This window comes from Canis aureus, chromosome 22, assembly GCF_053574225.1.
Source record: "Canis aureus isolate CA01 chromosome 22, VMU_Caureus_v.1.0, whole genome shotgun sequence".
NCBI classification, from domain to species: domain Eukaryota; kingdom Metazoa; phylum Chordata; class Mammalia; order Carnivora; family Canidae; genus Canis; species Canis aureus.
In genome coordinates, this window is record NC_135632.1 from 2,386,151 (window position 1) to 2,406,919 (window position 20,769).

At 40.2% G+C, this 20,769-nt stretch overlaps 1 long non-coding RNA gene across 26 annotated transcripts in view; it reads left to right on the top strand.

Annotated features, from left to right (window-relative positions):
• Window positions 1-20,769, top strand: part of LOC144293648 (uncharacterized) — a 99,587-nt gene that overhangs the window by 49,073 nt on the left and 29,745 nt on the right. For 14 of the 26 annotated variants that reach the window (XR_013360837.1, XR_013360835.1, XR_013360833.1 and 11 more), the window contains 2 exons: window positions 13,779-15,013; window positions 15,938-16,138. This is a non-coding gene — a long non-coding RNA (uncharacterized LOC144293648). Of the gene's footprint in view, window positions 1-11,508; window positions 11,659-13,778; window positions 15,014-15,937; window positions 16,139-20,769 lie in introns of those variants that run through there. The other 12 variants (XR_013360828.1, XR_013360826.1, XR_013360840.1 and 9 more) reach the window with 11 other exon arrangements.

Consider the following 20,769-nt stretch of genomic DNA (forward strand, 5'->3'; position numbering starts at 1 on the left):
CATTGAAGAATCGGTGGGAGAATGCTTAGTATTATAAAAAAAAAAATTTAGGAAAATAGCTAATCATCAGAGAATCCTGCAGGAATGTACAGTTGCCTAGATACTAGTAATAACCAGGAAAGCCAGTGTTTCCCACACTATGGGTATTAAAATACCACCTTCACCATTGTTTTTTTTTTTTTCTATATCCAAATATATTTCTTCTATTTACTTATTTTTCTTTTCGTAGAAGCATTTTTATTTAAATTAGATGTATTAAATGGGGATCCCTGGGTGGCTCAGCGGTTTAGCGCCTGCCTTTGGCCCACGGCGTGATCCTGGAGTCCCGGGATCGAGTCCCACGTCGGGCTCCCTGCACGGAGCCTGCTTCTCCCTCTGCCTGTGTCTGTGCCTCTCTCTCTCTATCATGAATAAATAATTAAGATCTCTTTAAAAAAAAAAACTATTAAAAAAGAACAATGTATTAAACAATTGTCTACACAGTAGCCAGAGTGGTATTTGTAAAATGCCAATCAGATCACATCAGCCTTCCGCTCAGAATCTTCCAATAGCTTTCATCTGATTTAGAATATAAATTGTCTACAAGGATCTCTGTGACCTGTGGCCTTTAAATGGCCTTCTCACCTCCTCTCCACTCCCTTCACTATCAGTTAGTTTCATCCACAAAGGCCTCCTTGATGTTTCCCCAATATGTCAAGCTCATTCCCATAACAAAGTCTTTGCATTTTCAGGTGACTGACTGGAATGCTCCTCTTCTAGGTATCTTCTTGTTCCACAACCTTAATACATTTATGTCTTGGATATTTCTTCCTCAGAGAGGTTCATCTTACCAACCTACTCAAAGTAGCACTTGCTCGTCATTACATGCCCCTTACCCTGCTTTACTTTCCTTCTTGGCTTTTACCAATACCTAAAATATTATACAATTATTAATTTATTTAATTATTATTATTTACCCCAACTAGAATATAAGCTCTGAGAGTTTGAGGCCCGTATTTTTAGTTGGCCATTGAATTCCCAGAATCTAGAATAGTGCCTGGCACATAGTTAAGTACTTAACAAGTAATTGTCAAATGGATGGAAGATGAATGAAACAGATTTGATTGCCTGGGAATAGACCCTCTTATTTAATAAGGGAGGCTTCACAAATGAATGAATAGGTTAGTCAATAAAGGTTACAGAGAGAGCTGCCTGGCCATTTTTTTTCCCAGTGAATAAAGATACTACCATCATATAACTAACTAACTAACTAATGTGCCCAGGTGGATTTAAAATGTGGGTAATTTGGAGCAAATCCTCAAAAAAAAAATCCTAAAAATATAACTGAATTTTTTTTTTTCTGATTTCTCATTGGGAAGGAATTTTCCACACAGTGAAAAAAATAAAAAGATCAATACATTTGAATTCACAAAAACTCTTAATTTCATTAGAATAATTGTATTAGGCATTTTTTTTATTTTTGCACTTTTCAGAGAAATGCAAATTAAAATCACAATAAATTACCACTATACATCTATCACAATGACTTAAAAAACAAAATAAACAAACAAAACTGGCAATACAAAGGAGCAGTAAAGATGGGAAACAACTGAAATTTTCATACAATCTTGGTGGGAATACAAAATGGTTGAGACATTTTGGAAAATAATTTGGCAGTTTCTTATGAAGTTAAGTATATACTTACCATACAATCCAGAGATTCCACTTTGAAGTATTTACCCAATAGAGATGAAAATTTATGTTCAAATACTTGTATGTACATGTTTATGGTGGCTTTATTCGTTATTGAGAAAAACTGGATATAACCCAAATGTGCTTCAACTGGTATATAGATAAATAAAATGTGGGATTCCTTATACAATAGAATACTACTCAGCCACAAAAAAGGAACGAAGTACTAACATATACAATAACACGGATTAATTTCTCAATTGCTTTATGCTAATTGGAAGTAGCCAGACTCAAAAGGCTATATTCTGTATAATTTCATTTATATGACATTCTGGAAAGGCGAAACAATAGGGATAGAAAACAGGCAGTTGCCAGGTGCTGGAGGTGGGAGAAGGGTTAACTACCAAAGGAAAGTGATGGAAATATTCTATATTTGATTGTAATGCTACATGAAGATAATGATAAAAAAATTATGGCTTATTCACATAAAGAAATAGTATAAGGGAGCCATTGCGAATGATGTTTATAAAGATATTTTAATGATAGAAAAAGTACTTATGAAATGCTAAGAATACAGAGTAGTTTAAAAAGTAAAATCTCAACCGTGTAAAAGCATTCATATATAAAAAAAGTTCAAGAGGACAATTAGCTACCATGTTGGTCATAATTATCTATAGTAACTGGTTTTATTATTAGCTTCCGTATTTTCTAGAAAATCTCCCAAAAGGGGCACCTGGGTGGCTCATTTGGTTGTCTGCCATCAGCTCAGGTCATGATCCCCGGATCCTGAGATCAAGCCCCGCGTAAGGCTCCTTCCTCTGCTGCTCCTTTTCCCTGTGCAGCCCTTCACGTGCTTATGCTCTCTCCCTTTCTCTCTCTCTCTGTCAAATAAATAAGTAAAATCTTTAAAAAAAGAATAACCCAAAAAATATTGTGAAAGAAGCATTCTAAGGTTTAAGGGGACTTAGCAGATGTCCTTGACTTTAGGTTCCAGACTACTGGTGTTGCCATTCCACAGAAACATAATACCATCTTGAAAATCTACTGTATTTGTGGGTTTTGTCTCCAAAACCAGAGCCGTAACATTTTGAAATAAAATAGAATACTGTAATGCTTGAAATATACTAGAGGTTTTCTTAGAAATTAAATAGTGACTCTGTTCATATTTTTGTAGTTGAAGTTCACACTTTTAAACATGAGATTCAAGACTAAAATTTCACTGTCTGGTACAGTAGCCACTACCCACATGTGGCTATTGAGTGCTTGAACTATGGCCAGTCCTAACTTCGAGGTGCTGCAAGTGGGACACCAGGCTTTGAAGAGTTTGAAAGAAAAAAAGTATACAAAATATATTGCTAATAATTTCTTATATTGGGGTGTCCAGGTGGCTCAGTTGGTTGAGGAACCAACTCTTGGTTTGGCTCAGGGTCTTGGGATCCAGCCCCCCACCCCCATGGGGCTCCGTGCTCTCCACAGAGTCTGCTCAAGATCTTTCCCCTCCCTCTCCCTCCCGCTCTGGTCCTCCCCCTGCTCATGCTTCTGTGGTCCCCCTCTCTCTCCCTCTGTCTCAAATAAATAAATAAATAAATAAATAAATAAATAAATTTTATATTGTTTACATGTTGAAGTAATATGTCATATATATGAGTTAAATGTATTAAAATTAATTTTAGGGAAGCCCCAGTGGCGCAGCGGTTTAGTGCTGCTTGCAGCCCGGAGTGTGATCCTGGAGACCCGGGATCGAGTCCCACGTCGGGCTCCCTGCATGGAGCCTGCTTCTCCCTCTGCCTCTGTCTATGCATCTCTCTCTCTCTCTGTCTCTCATGCATAAATAAATAAAATCTTAAAAAAAAAAATAGGGGATCCCTGGGTGGCTCAGCAGTTTAGCGCCTGCCTTTGGCCCAGGGCGCGATCCCGGAGTCCCGGGATCAAGTCCCATGTCGGGCTCCTGGCATGGAGCCTGCTTCTCCCTCTGCCTGTGTCTCTGTCCCCGCCCTCTCTCTATGTCTATAATAAATAAATAAATAAATCTTAAAAGTAAAAATTAAATTAAATTGATTTTAACTTGTTTTTTTTGGGGGGGTGAGTAATTGATCTTGTTACTATTACTTGTTTCTTTTAAATTTCTTTTTTTTTTCTTTTAAATTTCTTATTGTGGCCATTAGGAAATTTTAACTTATCTGTGTGGCCCATATTGTATTTCTATTGGGCAGGCTGCTTTACAATTTGTTCTCAAGCTAGCCTTTGAGCCTCATTTCCTCCCTCATGTTTGCACATGAATAAACAACATGAACTTTCCCTCATTCTCATTATAAGATAAAAACATTATTTTCTATTGTACTTTTCTGCCACTGTTTCCTCAGCCTGCAGTAACTTTCTCTACTTTTTTTTTTTTTTTAATTTTTATTTATATATGATAGTCCCACAGAGAGAGAGAGAGAGAGAGGCAGAGACACAGGCAGAGGGAGAAGCAGGCTCCATGCACCGGGAGCCCGACGTGGGATTCGATCCCGGGTCTTCCAGGATCGCGCCCTGGGCCAAAGGCAGGCGCCAAAGCGCTGCGCCACCCAGGGATCCCCAACTTTCTCTACTTTAATTCATGTTTGAACCCTATTCATCCTTAGGCCCAACTAAAACATGGCCTATCAACAAAGCTTTCTTCATTAATTAGGGATCCTATTCAGCTGCATACAATAGACACCACAGCTAGATACTTCAAATAGGTGTCTCTCTTTCTCACTTATCCAGAAGTGTCAGTTCAGGCCTGGGGCAGTGGTTCCCTGACACCAGCAGCCTCCAGGCTCTTTCTGCCCTTCTGTTTCACCATCCTTGGTGTGAGGCTTCTCTATTCATGGTCACCTTGTAGTCACATGGTGACTGTTCCACCTCCAGCCATATATCTGCATTCCAGATAGGGAAAAGGAAAAGAAAACAATAAGGAAAGGAGATGTCTATAATGGGAAAGCATACTTTTCCAGAAATCCAGCAGAGTTTCACTTGAATCTCATTGGCCAGTATTGTGTCAAATAGTGTCATTTGCAAGAGACAGAGCAAAATGTTTGCTCTTTTTGGTTTTGCTGGTGGTAGTGGTGGTTTGGGTTCTGGCTTTTGTTTTTGTTGTACACAGTACTATAAGGATATATTAGTAAGGAAAAGGCCCATATCTTTGATTTTACTGATCAAATTTATTTCTCTGCATGGTGCCAGATACACACTGAAAAGTTTTACTCTTTTTATTCCCCCCTTCCTAGCTTCCAGAGGGACTCTAGTTCCATAAACATAGTTTTTCTTTAGGCAAAAAACACAAAAGTTTGTCACATCTTGTATTTTCTTAATTACCATCACATTCTATATTGCTTCTGGGGCCTTTTCATTCATTGTGCACAATGCCTAGAGGATAAGAGCACTTTTTTCCCCAGGGGCCTGAATATTTGAAACCTGAAAAAAATAGCATTGGTTTTTAAACACACAAAAAATGGCGATATCAAAAAATCATTAAATATTTAGTTAAGTGTCTATAAAACACATAGCCATATTAAATACATTAATTATATTTAGTATTCACAAACATGGTATTACATTTGAAATATATTTGCAGGTTATAGTCTTACTTTCCTGCATATACATAATGATTATACAGAAATCATGTTCAACCAAAAACTAAACAATTTTCTCCTAGCTTTAGTGGACATTATAGATACCTTCCCATATCCTTTCCAGCTAGATTATAGCTCCAACCTTTTCACAGTACCTATAATTTTAAGTGAGTGAGTTAGGAATGGAGAGGCCTCAGCCATTTAGGCCAATGAAAATGAGTTTGTGTGTGCTAGGGAAGCTCAGTGTTCTTTTTGGTGCCAGCCTCATTAGAAATGAATGACCTATTTAAGGCTTAAGAATTGTGCAGATCTCATAATCTCATTCCCTAGTTTATTTGAAGGGCACTGAGGCTCATGGATTTAAGAAATGTACTCCAAGTTTGCTATGTTAGTTTGCTAGGGCTGCCGAAATAAAATACCACAGACAGGGCAGGTTAAACAATAGAAACTATGGAAGCAAAAAAATAAAAATAAAAAAGAAACTATGGAAGCTGGACGTCAAGATCAAAGGTGTCGACAAGTTTGGTTTCTTCTGAGGCCTCCCTCCTTGTCTTGCAGATGGCTGCCTTCTTCCTGGGTACTTGCATAGTCTTCTATGCTTGTGCACCTCTGGTGGTGTCTTTCTCTGCATCCAAATTGCCTTTTCTTATTGGACTCAGAAGTAAGATTGGATTGAGGCCCACCCTAATGGCTTCATTTTAACTTAATCACCTCTTTAAAGGCCCTGTATCCAAACACAGTCATGTTTTTAGCTATTGGGGATTAGTGTTTCAACACATGAATTTGGGGGATGGGGACACAATTTGTCCTTAATAGTTGCATTGTACTTTATTGCCACAGTGCTAGAGGTCAGACTAGGACACCACATTTCCTGACTCGCAACTGTGCTTTCTTACCACAATGAAAGGAATATTGAATTTCTGTGTAATGTCTGTATGGCTTATGACGAAAATGTTTAGAAGGAGTTAAGGTAGCAATTTAGAAGGAGATGGATGTGAAGGTTTGTCAACAGTAAAGCTGGAAGAAATGTTGAAGCTCAAAAACCTGTCTGAGCTGTCAATTTTAGAACCCAATTATATAGAAAAGGCATTTTTATTTTATGATCCAGAAAACATATCTACACTATCCAATAATAGAGGATCAGTTGGGTTAATTATGGTACATCTATCCACTTGGAATAATATGTAACCTTAAAAATTATGAAGTAGGTATGCATTTCTTAACATAAAAAGATAAGCATGACAAAATTTAAAAATTAAAAGATTATGTAACTATATGATCTGGTTTAAAAACATACATATGTAAAAAATAATAAAAATAAAAACATACATATGTATATATATGCAATTACTGGCTGTATACATATAAAACTATTAGTATTGGGTATGTGGATTATGAAAAATACTTTTTCCCTCCTTATGATTTTCCTAAAAAAATTTAAATAAATCTAGAGAGTTTGTGTATTGAATACTGAGAAAGGTCTCTATATCAAGGGATCAAATGTGGGAATTTTTTCTTTGGCTGATCAAGCCAGCAGCAATCAGCAGCAAAGTAGACAAACTTTGGCACAAAAACTGCAGACCAGCTGCTGCCCTGGTGGCCCTTCCTCCACACAGTGTAGAATTCGCATTTCAGGAGATATTCCTGCTTTTCCTCAGGGGCTTGAGATCCTGCCTGCCCCCTCCTTGTGTCAGAAAAGTTATTTTATTTTGGACTTCTTTCCACCATTTCCAGCCACTTTGGACAGCAAAGCCCATTTTCTCTTTGCCCATTTTGAAGACAAAGGCCATGAGCTACGTGAGCTCATGGAGAACCTGCTTTTGGAACTTAACATGAGTGGTGCACAGCTAAGACACCTACCTGCATATAGAGCCCACAGAACTCCTAAGCACCTGCAGGGCCAGCCCACCTGGGCCCCCTCCTTGTGCCTAGTGAAATGATTAGTCCCAGTAGCAAGCCCTTTGCGTTGTTTGGAAATACCTCTTTTCGTGCCCGTTCCCAATTCTCAGCACCTACACTTACCTCTCACACTAGCCTTTTAGTTTTCACAGGATCAGCCCAAAACCCAATACTTAGCAAGTGTTACATCCTTACCATCCATTCTGGGAGAACGAGCGTTAGAGACTCTGTGCAACCTCATTTCAGGTACTGGCCAGGCATTGAGAGAAGGACCTGGCGCTTAGCTACTGGTCTGAAGCTTGCTGGAATTGTTTAATGACCATTTTCTGCTAACTTTAGCAGAAATTCTCCTGGAATTTCCTTCTTGGAGAGCTAAGGCTAGAAAGTGAGTCATTAGATTCCCCCTGTGACGGAGGACTGCTACTGGAGTGGACCTAAGATTTTATCAGCAACCCCTATCCCCTCTTCCCGCTCCTCTAACTCCCCAGCACTAAGGAAAGGGAGAAGTAGCAGGGCACTGGCAACGAAGACGGTCCACGTAAAAATGATTGTGATTTAGAAACTGAGCAGGAGAATTGCTGGCTGTTGTGTACGTTTTTTTACCTGCTATTATAGAATAAAGTAAGGAAGTAAAAACGTGGCTATTTTTATCTCCGACCTCTGGAAACCAAGTGATAAAATAGCAGAGTAATGCCAATGAAAGTCTCTGAAGTGCCAATAAGCTTAATACTAATTGCAGACTCCAGGAAGATTCTATTTGATTTTTAGTGCCTTCGATGTTGCCATTTTTTTCCTTGCAAAGAAATAAGATAAATGGAGGCGATGAAACGTTAAGTAAATTCTTGTGTGGGAAAAGTCTGAGTGTTCATATGCTTCCAGTTAGTTTAGTCTCTTGATTATATTGACTGATACTAGCATCTTGTTTTCATAAGTGGGCATTACAATTTATTCCTATTAACAATTAGGAATTACAATGTAAATGCCAGATCAGTAGTATAGAAATTTAGTACAGATTTGCCCTGAGGCAACTTTACTTTTATTGGTCAACAACATGGTGAGTAGTAAGAAAAAAAGATTGTTTAAAATATGATTATGTGAATGGAAACCATTGATCTAGAATTAAAAGAGATTTCTTTGTAGGATAATAAATCTATTGTCATCCACAGCAAATATTTAATTTTCAGTCTCCTCCTGGGGTCCAGGAACTTCACAGAATGAAGACTATACAATCATAAATGTGTCCCTCTGTGTGGGATACTGTTCTGATCACCTCCTTTGAACCTCATGTTGAAGGAGGGATTTCCCACCCTAAGTAGTACAAGATGGCCAAACATACCATACCTGATACAGGACAGGAGAGATTGACAGCAGTTATTGGTCATACATACAGCCTGTAGGAAGACATCACACACCATGTAGGGTCTCAAGGAGATTGTCCTCGGGAGTTGAGCAAACCAGCAGGAGCTGTGGGAGGCTGGGAGGCAGGCTTTGTCTTAAGAGGACAAAGTACTGTCTGGTTCCCATGAGAGAATGTGATTGGCTTGCTTGAATAATTTCACAGGCTGACAGAAAAGTAAGATACGTTAGGTTGAGGTCCAGGGAAAGTGTAGCTGGTCCAGATATTGGGAGAACCAGCCAAGTGGGGAGCGTTTCCTACCTGCTGGGGGACATGCCTGGCAAAGGCAGGAGAACTCATGGTTAGGCCTTTGGGGCCCCGTGAGGCTCAACGATGTCCAGGCAGTGCATGGAATTTAGGCCCTACACTATAGGTACAAAAGAAGACTAAGATGTGGTTCCTGACTACAAAGAGTTTGAATTTTCCAGGCTAAGAGAGAAGTGGGGGTTGGAGGTGTGGGAGTTTCACACTCTTATAAATGGTTCTGACTAAGCATAGGAGGACATCTGAGCATATAGAAGTAATCGGGTAAATAATTGGAACAGATAGACTTCATAAAAACATGGTACTTGGCCAGAACTTCACAGGTAGGTAGAATGCATGGTTGAGGGGAGCCAAGTAGGGAACATATCAGAAAACCAATGAGGTACTAAGTTCTTGGTTATGTTTAAAGAGCACTCAATTCCTTTATTCAACATATACTTGTCAAGGATCTACTTAGGGTACAGGCCACCCAGAGTATAGGTTAAAAAAGGAGTTCTAAGGACAGCATGGGCCTTGCCTGTTGGGCTGTGTTATCTGTGTTGGGGGTCAACTATGGGGCAGTGGCATCCGGGAAGGCATTTGGCTGAGGCCTACATTCACTGAGGGCCTCAAGTATGGGTTTTGGATATGATCTCCAATGAGGTAAAATAACTACAAAGGGCACCAATGAGAGAAAAAACTACTCTGTTTATAGCTTTAAATGTTGTAAAAACTTAAAACATGCTACAATTTTTTTAAAAGATTTTATTTATCCATGAGAAACACAGAGAGAGAGGCAGAGACACCGGCAGAGGGAGAAGCAGGCTCCATGCAGGGAGCCCAATGTGGGACTCGATCCCAGGACTCCAGGATCAGGCGCTGGGCCAAAGGCAGATGCTCAACCGCTGAGCCACCCAGGCATCCCAACATGCTACAATTTTAATACCTTTCCCAGCATTTATGTTTTACTATATCAGGATCATTAAAAAAAATGGAAGTAGCCCTGATGTCTGTTACCTTCCGGGAGGCCCTGCTAGCCAGATGACACCCTGTGGTCCCCATCCCACCAGAATCTGTTGTTTCTTCAGGGCTCACCTCTGGCCTCCTTCCTCTTCAGTCCATGCTGAGCAATCCCAGCTCAGCACCCCGGAGCAATCTGGGCTTGTTCTCTCCTGTGGAGCAGTCGGTACTTAATGCTCCAGCCAACTGAGCTACTCAGCAAGTACAGGCAGCCACAAACAGAGAAAGAAGCCTCTCAATTACTGAAGGGAGCGCTATGTTCTTTCCAGTACAGGGCAGTCATTTTCGGGTTGTCCAGTACAAGTGTGTACCTCCTAAGATATTTATCGGAGACTTATTTCACCTCTTGTACTTGGCAACCAAAGCACATAGATGCATACCAACATGTCCTCAGGTTTGTTCTAATTTTATATCCCAAATACCCTCTGAGAGAAAAGATAAAGGGGTGTTCTTTGGCTCTGGGAAATTATGACTTAACTTTCTCTTCCTTAATGAACAACTAATGCGCTATTTATTATTTATTTGGGATACACCAAGTTTTCCTGGTAAGATATAAAGAGAAAGAAACCTCACCATCTCTGCAGGAATCAACAATGATAACCACAAAAAAAAAAAAAAAAAAAAAAAAAAACTGTTAAAAAGAGAGAGAAAGAGAGGAAAAGGAAAAAAAACTGTTCATGGCTACAATTATCTCAGTTGGCAGCAATTAAGTCCAAAAGCTGTAATATAAAACGGCTAAAATTCTCATGGCAAGAAATGAACTCATCCCAAAATAAATGGATGTACAGATGAGCCCAGAGAGTTCCAGCACAGCCAAATTAATAGCTTGATCTTTGGGGGGTAGATGTGCACAAACATCACATTAGCCATTCTGAGAACTGTTTGCAGATTTTAAAGACAATTATGACTACCTTCAGAGTGACTCCATGGGTGATGATGTTCTCAGATCTGGACATCAGGAAATCTTTAAGTATGTACTAAATCAGTTAGAAGGAAGCCATGCTGACCCTAAATGCAATTATGAGTTCAGTTGACACCTTAGTAGGAAAACAAAATATCCAAAGTCTGTTAAAGACTCACTAAAGCATATAATGTCCCGGAACAGGGAATCATTGTACTGTACATTCTTGCAGGAAGTGTAACATTTCAGATGTGTTCTTTTAGACTGGAGATTATTTGGGAAATGAGTCTATAAGAGTCATAAGACTGAGACAAATCACCACTCACATCCTGATGAAATTCTGACTTCATCTTTGGACTGTGGTTTTCTTTGGACCCTTGTGAGTGGCTTTTGAACTGTAATGTATGCTTAAAACCAAGCAAAGGGCCTCTCACATGAATCTAGGGGAGGTATAAATGTGAGATTACAAGATACTAGACACTGAAGTACTGTGGGCATTGCTAAAATGCTAGTTTCAGCCCTGGGTCTCCTAGTGCTATTGCTTTGCTCCTGATGGGCTCAGCAAGCTTTTGGTCAGGAAGATTCCTGCATGCTGGCCCACTCTCGCAGGCCTGGAGAGGTACTGTACTTGCTCTGCTTACTCTCACTCATAAAAACGTACTGCCTGGGATCTAAGGTAGCTATATGAAAAAGTAATTACATGCATAAATACATGCATAACTTCATTTTATTTTACACTCAAGGTGCATCATCTAACACAGCCACTGTACACTGTTTGCCAGGTCTGCCTCCAGGCAAGGACTGAGGTGAGGTGAATGAGGCATTTATCTTGGGCACAAGCTTTAAGGAGATGCCAAAAAATTCAGCAATCAAGATAAATGATATTTTAATACAAAATTTTGAAAACCAAATTGACAAACCATGGCTCATAGGTCAGTTGCCTGTTGTTTGTTTGTTTATTTATTTATTTATTTTAGAGAGAGCAAGAATGAGAGAGAGAGCAGGGGGTGAGGCAGAAGGAGAGGGAGAAGCAGACTCCCCACTTAGCGAGGAGCCCAGCAATGGGCTCAATCTCATAACCCTAAGGTCATGACCCAAGCCAAAATCAAGAGTAAGACATTTAACCAACTGAGCCACCCAGGTGCCCCACCTATTTTTGTAAATAAAGTTTTATTGGAACCAGGATTAGGGCAAAAAACGAGAAAAAAAAAACGAGTGAGACAGGATTATGCAAATACAGCATCAAATCCTATTGGTAGTTCAATTTTTATTGTTTATCATGGGTTCTCCGCGCCCCCCCCCCCATTAATCCTGTCTTCTAAAACTTTTGCCAGGGATCTAAATTCCAACATATCTCCCATTCCCATCAATCCTAGCAGTGACCAAGTCATCTTCAATTAACAGCATCAGCTGGTGTCTAGTGGGCAAAACTGACCACACCCCCACTGGTGTTTTCTTTCTTCCTTCTTAGAGATGTGATGAGTCTCATACCTTGCCCCCCTGTTGTCCTGTCTTTCCCAGCTCACAGTTCGGTTAATCCCACCATAGATGGTCATTTTCTTATTTATATGTATATAGTTCGTTTGTTCGTTCATTTGTTCTTTTTCCCTTTTTTTTTTTTTTTTTAGATTGTTTATTTGAGAGAGAGGGCATGGAGGAAGGAGGAGCAAAGGGAAAGAATTTCAAGCAGACTCCTCACTGAGCACAGAGCCCCATGCAGGGCTCAGTGTCATAACCCTGAGATCATGACCTGAGTCAAAATCAAGAGTCGGATGCTTAACTAACTGAGCCACCCAGGGGCCTCAGTTATTTTTCAACATTATTTTATTCCTCCCTTCAAATTACCGGGGTGAATTTTGACTTAGAATATTTTATTTATTTTTTTTTTAAGATTTATTTATTTATTCATGAGAGACACAGAGAGGCAGAGACACCGGCAGAGGGAGAAGCAGGCTCCATGCAGGGAGCCCAATGTGGGACTCAATCCTGGATCCAGGGATCACGCCCTGAGCAAAAGGCAGATGCTGAACCATTGAGCCACTCAGGCATCCCTGACTTACAATATTTTAAAAATAACTCACCTGGAATTGAAAGAAAAAGTAAAAAAACTTTCTGGGGGGGAAGAAAACAGGGTAACCTTAGGCAAATTCCTTAGTTTTGATGGAGCTGTCTCCATTTGCAAAGTAGGTGAGTTCTAGGTACTTGTATGTCACATGCATGTGCACGCACACATGACAACTCATTTTGTAAATTAGAATACTGCGCTGTTGAAATGCATTTGTTTTAAATCCAAATATTTTATTTATTTAATGGCCCGTAAATAGCTACTTTAGGTGGATGATAAAAAATTCAGAACTGGGCGGCCCGGGTGGCTTAGCAGTTTGACACCGCCTTCAGCCCAGGACCTGATCCTGGAGACCTGGGAATGAGTCCCACATCGGGCTCCCTGTGTGGAGCCCTCCCTCTGCCTGTGTCTCTGCCTCTCTCTCTCTCTCTGTCTCTCTGTCTCTCTCTCTCTGTCTCTCATGAATAAATAAATAAAATCTTAAAAAAAAAATTCAGAACCATACTTGAAGAAGCTAACCTCAGAAAAGAACCCAGATTACTGACATGGCATTATCCTGTATATATATGTATTTAAAGCACATTCACAGGGACACGTGGTGTGGCTCAGTGGTTGGGCATCTGTCTTTGGGCTCAGGGCGTGATCCCAGGATTCAGGATCAAGTCCTGCATTGGGCTCCTTGCAGGAAGCCTACTTGTCCGTGTGTGTGTGTGTGTGTGTGTGTGTGTGTGTGTGTCTCAGAATTTAAAAAAAAAACTTTAAATAAAAAATAAGCATATAAACAGATACACTTTAAACGGTTCTTTAAATTAAATGCTTACTGCATAAGTAGAAACAGCTCAAAAGAAATATAAAAAGTTAAAAGACTTGCAGGTATGATACAGACACATTACAAATCATCTATGTTCAATTCAGTTTTTTAAAAAAATGCTGATCTTTGTTGGCAATGCTTAATTCTAATATGGAAAATTCCTTGAATTTTGACAGCATGCCTGAGTGAGAATGTGCAAATTATCCACACTCCCCATGGAAATGACCCTGTGACCCCTGCATTTTATTTAGGTCAGTGTGGGCAGCAGTGACCGCCTCCTCCTCCTCCCTGGAATTGCTGGTAAGAGAAGAGAACTGTGATGGGCAGGAGCTGGGAGTGGGGAAGCAGGAGACACCGAGAAGGGCAGTGAGCCAGGAAGGCCTGCCCTGGGGAGCCCACGGCGGCACAGCAGCCCTGGAAAAGCCATTTTCAGATGGTCGGGGTGCCGGTTCGGCAGGGAGGGCCCCCAGAGCTCCTCCAAGCTGGAGGTGAGTGCTCTGTGTGTGCAGGGAGTGTGCACTCACCAAGTCCATAGAGAATTGCAGTTTTCTCAGATGAGGACTATTTAAGGTGATCTTATCTCCCTGCTCTCTGTTTTGTCCCGCTCCAGTTCTCCCTCTACGCAGAATGATGCTGACTGAGCTTTCAACACTCCACAGTGATCACGTCACTCCTTCCAGAGGCCCCTGGGCTTGCTGAATAAAGGGCAAGCCCTTAGCTTGACGTGCAAGCCCTGCTGGGAGCTGGTCCCTGCCTTCAGCTCTGGCTGCAGATCCCACCAAGCACTTGCAGCCTGACAGTCTTCTACACAAGTACTTTTTCTTTTTTATGAAGGTATAATGCACATCGAGTGAACTAATCGCAAGTGAAGGACCTTATGATCTATGGATGCATATATACCTGTCCGTAACCACACCTAGATCAAGACGCAAAACATTTTCCCCACCCTAGGTTTGGCCTGTTCTTTCACTTTACACAAACAAAACCCAAAACCGTACAGTCTGTATTGCTTTCTGGCTGTCTTCTTTCAACACAAATGCTTGTGAAATTCATCCGTGTTGTACATCTATTTAGTTCATTTGTTTCCTCACTGAGTAGTACTCCACTGTGTGACTGTATCTCTATTTATCCATTCTCTTGCTTCTTCAGATTCCTCTCATGGCATTAGGATAGTAGAAGGTTCGAGGAAAGTAGCACCTGGAGGCCTAGCCGCAGCCTGGGCTGCAGTTTCCTGAGGCCTCAGGAGGACTCACTCCTGGTCTAGAATCTGACCATTAGCCCTGGAGCCCGAGCAGCCTGTACTGTGAGATTACGTAGAGCGACCTGGCGCAGCCACAGCCTCAGGACTTGGTTCAAGAGTCAGCACCCATTCATTTATTTATAGTACAAAATTCGACCATCCTATATTCAGGTGAATACATTTCATGTATTTTTTAAATCATTCTGTAATATTTATGTAGCCTTTCTTCCAAGTTCCAAGAAACTATGAATACATTTCAATAATGAGTTTGCCACAGTATCCTGGTAAATATACTATTGAAATTAACAAATGAAGAATTTGGAATAAAGGGAAAAACTAAAGCTACTCGAGGCAAACTTAAAAGGAAAAAGCCATCAACTTTCACCATATCTCCTCATGCCCAGGAGGCAGGGCAGGCAAGTGGTTAAGGCTGCAGGCTCCTGGGCCAGAAGGCATGGATTCAAATATGTGTTCTGCAACTACCTCTGTGACCTTGGGCCAGTCACACTGCCTGTCTGTACCTCAGCTATGCCACCTAGAAGAACAAGATGAAATAGGTTCAATAAGCTGACTGATGCAGAGTGATTTGAACGCTGGCATGTAGCAAACAATTTAAAAAATGTTAAAAATGCCAGCTATTATTATTGTCTTGGGTTCCGTAGTCACTTTCCTCATTCTCAGAAAATTAGATCACGTTTAGGCATTACTAACTACTAAGGCCTCAGTTTGAAGTCCTGATGATGAAATGATCATTGTTAAAAAAAAAAAAAAAAAAAAAAGAAATGATCATTGTTAAATACCTGAGAGATAGGCATTTCCAGAGAACAATCAGTATTGGCTGTGTTCAACGCATATTCTTTTGGTGGCAACTATAAGGAGATTAAAAAAAAAAAAAAAAAAAAAGACCAAACAATAGTCAAAGCATCCTAAGGTGATTATAATGTTATGAATAAATATCCCAAGATGATTAAAATGTTTTAAATGAATATATTGGGTTAGGGACACTGGTTTGTACATATGTTCTGTTTTTGCTTTTTATTTTTTTTAATTTTTTTGTTTTGTTTTGTTTGTTTGCTTTTGCTTTTTATAATACAGTCCTCGAAGAGCAGGGAATCTGAATCATGCTTAAAGTTGAAGCCTCTTCTGGGATATTGCTAAGGAAAAGTCCACAATCCAGGATTGCTAATTAAAATGAATTCTACTTATTGTGCATAAATTAAGTTCTAATGAGGTAAGAAACTGCAGTAAAACAATTAAAGATTGAAAATGTCTTCCCTGAATAAAAACAAAACCACATTATATTCTCACTTCTGTCCTTTTTAACTGCAGTTTGATAAAAAGAAAGTAGCTCTGAGAACAGGGAGATGGAAAAATCAAAACAAAATCTTTCATGTAATTAGCTCATACAATCTAGGCAGGGCAAATAGAACATCTGTGAATGGTAGAGAATGAAGCCCTTGTAGATATTGAAAGATAAAGCACTCGTGGGCTTTTTTTTTTAGCTCAACACCAGTCCAGAGAAATAAGGGACAAGTGCCCAGGAAAGGATTTTTATTCCAAGCCAGAATGATGTGAATATGAAAAGTTAAGGATTGTCAGAAGAACCAAATTATGTTATTATCACATATATCTTACAAAGATTACTCTTAAAGAATAGCTTGTATTGATTGATCAATATATTCAAGATCCACTCTTTAATGAAAAGAAGTATTTATAGATTGAATAGTAGAGAAAGAGAAATATTGAGAGATAGATGCAGGAAGACTGAATGTTTCCCTGTGTTGGATTTTCAAAAACATGAGAGGCCCCACAGGACTTCCTGGAAAAGGCAAATTCCAGGTTGCTAGTTCTAGTTAAGATTCTCTGTTGGGACTCCTGGGTGGCTCAGCGGTTGAGCGTCTGTCTTTGGCTCGGGGCGTGATCCTGGTCCAGGGATTGAGTCCCACATCGGGCTTCCTGCATGGAGCCTGCTTCTCTCTGTCTCTCATGAATCAATAAATAAAAATGTTTAAAAAAAAAAAAAAAAAAGATTCCCTGTTAAGGGGTGCCTGGGCAGCTCAGTCTGTTAAGCAGGTTAAGCATCTGCCTTTGGCTCAAGTCATGATACCAGGGGTCCTGGGATGGAGCCCCAACAGGGCCTCCCTGCTGCAGGGAGCCTGCTTCTCCCTCTCTCTCTGCCCCTCCCCCTGCGTGTGCTCTCTCACTGTCTGTGTCAAATAAATTTTTTTAAAATCTTAAAAAAAAAAAAAAAAAGATTCCCTGTTAAATGCAATGAGGGAATGAGGGGGTGGAGCATGGGGTCTCCTGAAATCAGAGATCACAGTCTAGGGATTGCATCACTGAAACCTGCCTGCAACCCCATTTTTGATGATCAAAACTGGGTTTTTTTTTTTTTAATTTTTATTTATTTATGATAGTCACACAGAGAAAGAGAGAGAGAGAGAGGCAGAGCCATAGGCAGAGGGAGAAGCAGGCTCCATGCACCGGGAGCCTGACGTGGGATTCGATCCCGAATCTCCAGGATCACGCCCTGGGCCAAAGGCAGGCGCTAAACCGCTGCGCAACCCAGGGATCCCAAAACTGGGTTTAAATATCAGTTCAAACCCTAACTCTCAAAAAGATGTTACACTACACAAATTCCAATTTCTGGCTTCTCTTGCAAACCCTGACACTTGCAACATTGGGGCAGTGTTTCTGGCTCCCAGCAGTTGGCAGTACCTGAGTAGTGACAGCTCCTATGCAGATCAATCACCATGGTGCTTTGGGTTGGCTCCTACCTACCCTGCCCCGGAGGCTTTTGAGGCTTCATTATTGCCAAGGGTGTCTGTGTTAGTTGGAGGTGTCTTGGCGGGGGAGATAGTAAGACCTTTGGAAAATCTTTCTCAAGGCAAATATATCTGTATCTGTTGGGAAGCAAACAGATGGGAAAATTGTAGGATCTCTTTGGGGGATCGTGATGGATGAGTCTTTGCTCCACCTATAAGATGCCACCAGACGCTTCTCAAGTTGCTATTGGAGTATAAAGATTTGAATAACTACCTCCAGGCTGAACTTTTCCAGGGCAGGGGACCCAGTCTCATTTACTGTTGCATCTCCAGTTTAGCACAGTGTGTGGCAACAAAGTTGGTGCTTGATAAACATTTACTGAATGAATAAAAAGCTGGATAACTGTAATGTTCTCCAACCTCTAAATTGAGCAAGTTGAGAAATGAAAAAGTAACTTGAAAAAGTACTTGCTTTTTTAAAAAGAGTAGTTCGATTCCCTGGATATCATCTCCCTACCATACCTGAAGATCACCCTTCATTCTACTGCTTCTTATGACCCTCAGGAAATTCACCTCCTACTAACCAGCAAACTAGATGGAAAAAGTATTGGGGCACTTTCAGAGTCACTTCTAGTAGTACTTAAAATGAGCTTCAGAGAATATGAGCCAAGGGTACACTAATGGACAACCAGCTGCACTATAAGGGGAGGGGGGAGGGAGATTTGTCACTTGGATATCTGAGTAATATAAAGTGTTTAAATCGGGGCACACTGGCTTCCACAAACTCAGTGAATAATTCTTGTGTGAACCAGCTGCTCTCACTTTGTTAAAAGGAAACTGTTTTTCAATGTTCCAACGTACTTGGCCAGATTTTCCCCCAGGATAATGATGAGCAAATATTGGCTGTTTATAAGCCCTGCTTATAAAACCAGGAATTCCAAATTCAAAAGCCTACAGGGCCAAGGCAGATAATGGACATGAGCGAAACTTGCTGAGATGATCAAGAGGGACAGCCACCCCTCCACTGCAAATAGCTGAAGCTGATCTAAGAATCTAGGTCCACTGTTGCCCAGTCTTCCCATTTTTCAAGAGAAGTCAGGTCTCTGCACTTAACTTGGACATTTCCAAATTAGACAGCCACGGAAGAACCAGACCAGATTGAGCCCTAAGCCCTCAGGTTTGTGGAACCTACTTTTAGACAAGGAATAAAGTTCCCCTTTGAAAGCATGTAAGGCACCTTGGTCGTCTGTGGTCTATGACTAGCAACAGATCTCCCCCTCCATGACCCCGAAGGGCCCTGGGGCCCTCTGAAAAAGAAAACTTGGTTTTATTTATTCTTTTTCTTGGATTTATCTTAATGGGGAGCTTTGGAATCTTTAGGATAGATCGGTAGGTAGGTAAATAGATAATGTGTTAAGAGATAAACACATCTCACAGAATAACCATGTGGAAATAAATTGAGACAACAACGTAATTCCCCTAATGGGCAGCTGAAACCATTGTACACATTGTACACATGGGCATGTATATATATATATATTCTTTTACCGTAGGTAATTGATATTTGTTTTAAGAATGCTTTTTTATTCCAAATTGTGTTTTAGTAAGGGGGTGTGTGTGTGTGTGTGTGTGTGTTCATCAAATAACCATGGGACGGAAGTGCATCCCTTGCCCAGAGCTGTTTTGTTTTGAATGTGGGGAAGGAAATGGGAAAACGTTTCAGTCTTTGATCCCTGGACCAGATTACTTTCTGACTCACAATGAGGCCATAGAAAGGACATGTGAATAGAATGAGCATTGAGATCTTGCACTGGCCAAAGTCAAGCAATGGTTTAGGTCCCTCTAGCTTGATTTATTTTATTTTATAGCAATGATGAAATAAGGAAAATGCTATTACTTCCTCTTGCCCTGTGTATCTTATTTTGTGGGAAAAAACTTATGACTAAAAGTCAAACCAATTCTGATTTTTACATTTTCATTTGTGGAGATATTAGTAGCTACCTTACAGGATTTTTACGAACATGGATAAATTTAACATCTATAAAACACCTAGAAGAGTACCCAATGCATAATAGAACTGAAGAGGTAGTAGGTAGTATTATGCTATTACTTTATACCTTCATTTATGCTCTGTAACCTTGCTGCTCGGAGTGTGACCTGGCGCCTGCAGTATCAGCATCTTCTGGGCGCTCCATGAAGTATTTCAGACTTTTCATATGTTAAATGCCCATAAATAGTGTTCTGAAGCTTGAATTCTTTTGACCATCTCTATAATACTTGCCGTATCTGTGTTCTATCCGCACCATGATTTACTTAATATATTTTTTTAACTAGTCTTCATTAAAAAAAAAAAAACAAACATTTTAGCCTGCTTCTAAACAATGATATAATGGGTTTGATATTCTAGTTGTATTTATTTCTAATATATTTTGAAATAAATAATTAACCATTAAGTTAAAAATGTCCCTCATGTATCACTAAAAGCATTCTGGGTATTTCTGTGGCAGACATACAACCTTTTGGGCATCAGTCTCCCAGGGGGACTCACTATTTATAAGAAGGTTGTGTTAAGTGATTTAGTAAAGTGAAAACTCTTTTTGTCTAAATAATACTCCCTGGTTTTTGTCAACTCAAACTGCATTATGTGACAAACAAGATTTTACCAATCTGAAAGACCACTTTCTAGCATGTATCTGGGCCCTTCTTTCTTAATTTTCATCAACAGAATTCAGGAGACAAATTCACGCCAGGCCTGTCTTTGGCATGGAAGACAAAGTTGAGGAGGACAGTACCCTTCCCTAGGGTATAATGTCCCTACCATTATAAATATAGTGGAATGTGAGAAAGGCCATAGTAAACCAATGTTCAGAATGTTTTGGAAGCACAGAGCAAAGCACCTGGCCCAGGCATGGAGTCCAAGCAGACTGGCAAGAAGTAGAGCCTTAGTTCAAACCTAAAGGATTGGCAAGAGACAGAAAGGAGGGCATGCTTAAAAAAAAAAAAAAAGGATATAGCATAGACAAAGCCATAGACCAAGAAACAGTAAGGCAAATCTCTCAAAATCTCAGTTTTTTAATTTGTATTATAAAATAGGAAGGGCACTTACCTCATTAAGTTACTTAAAGCAAAAAAGCTAAGGTATACATTTATCTGTGAGAAGTA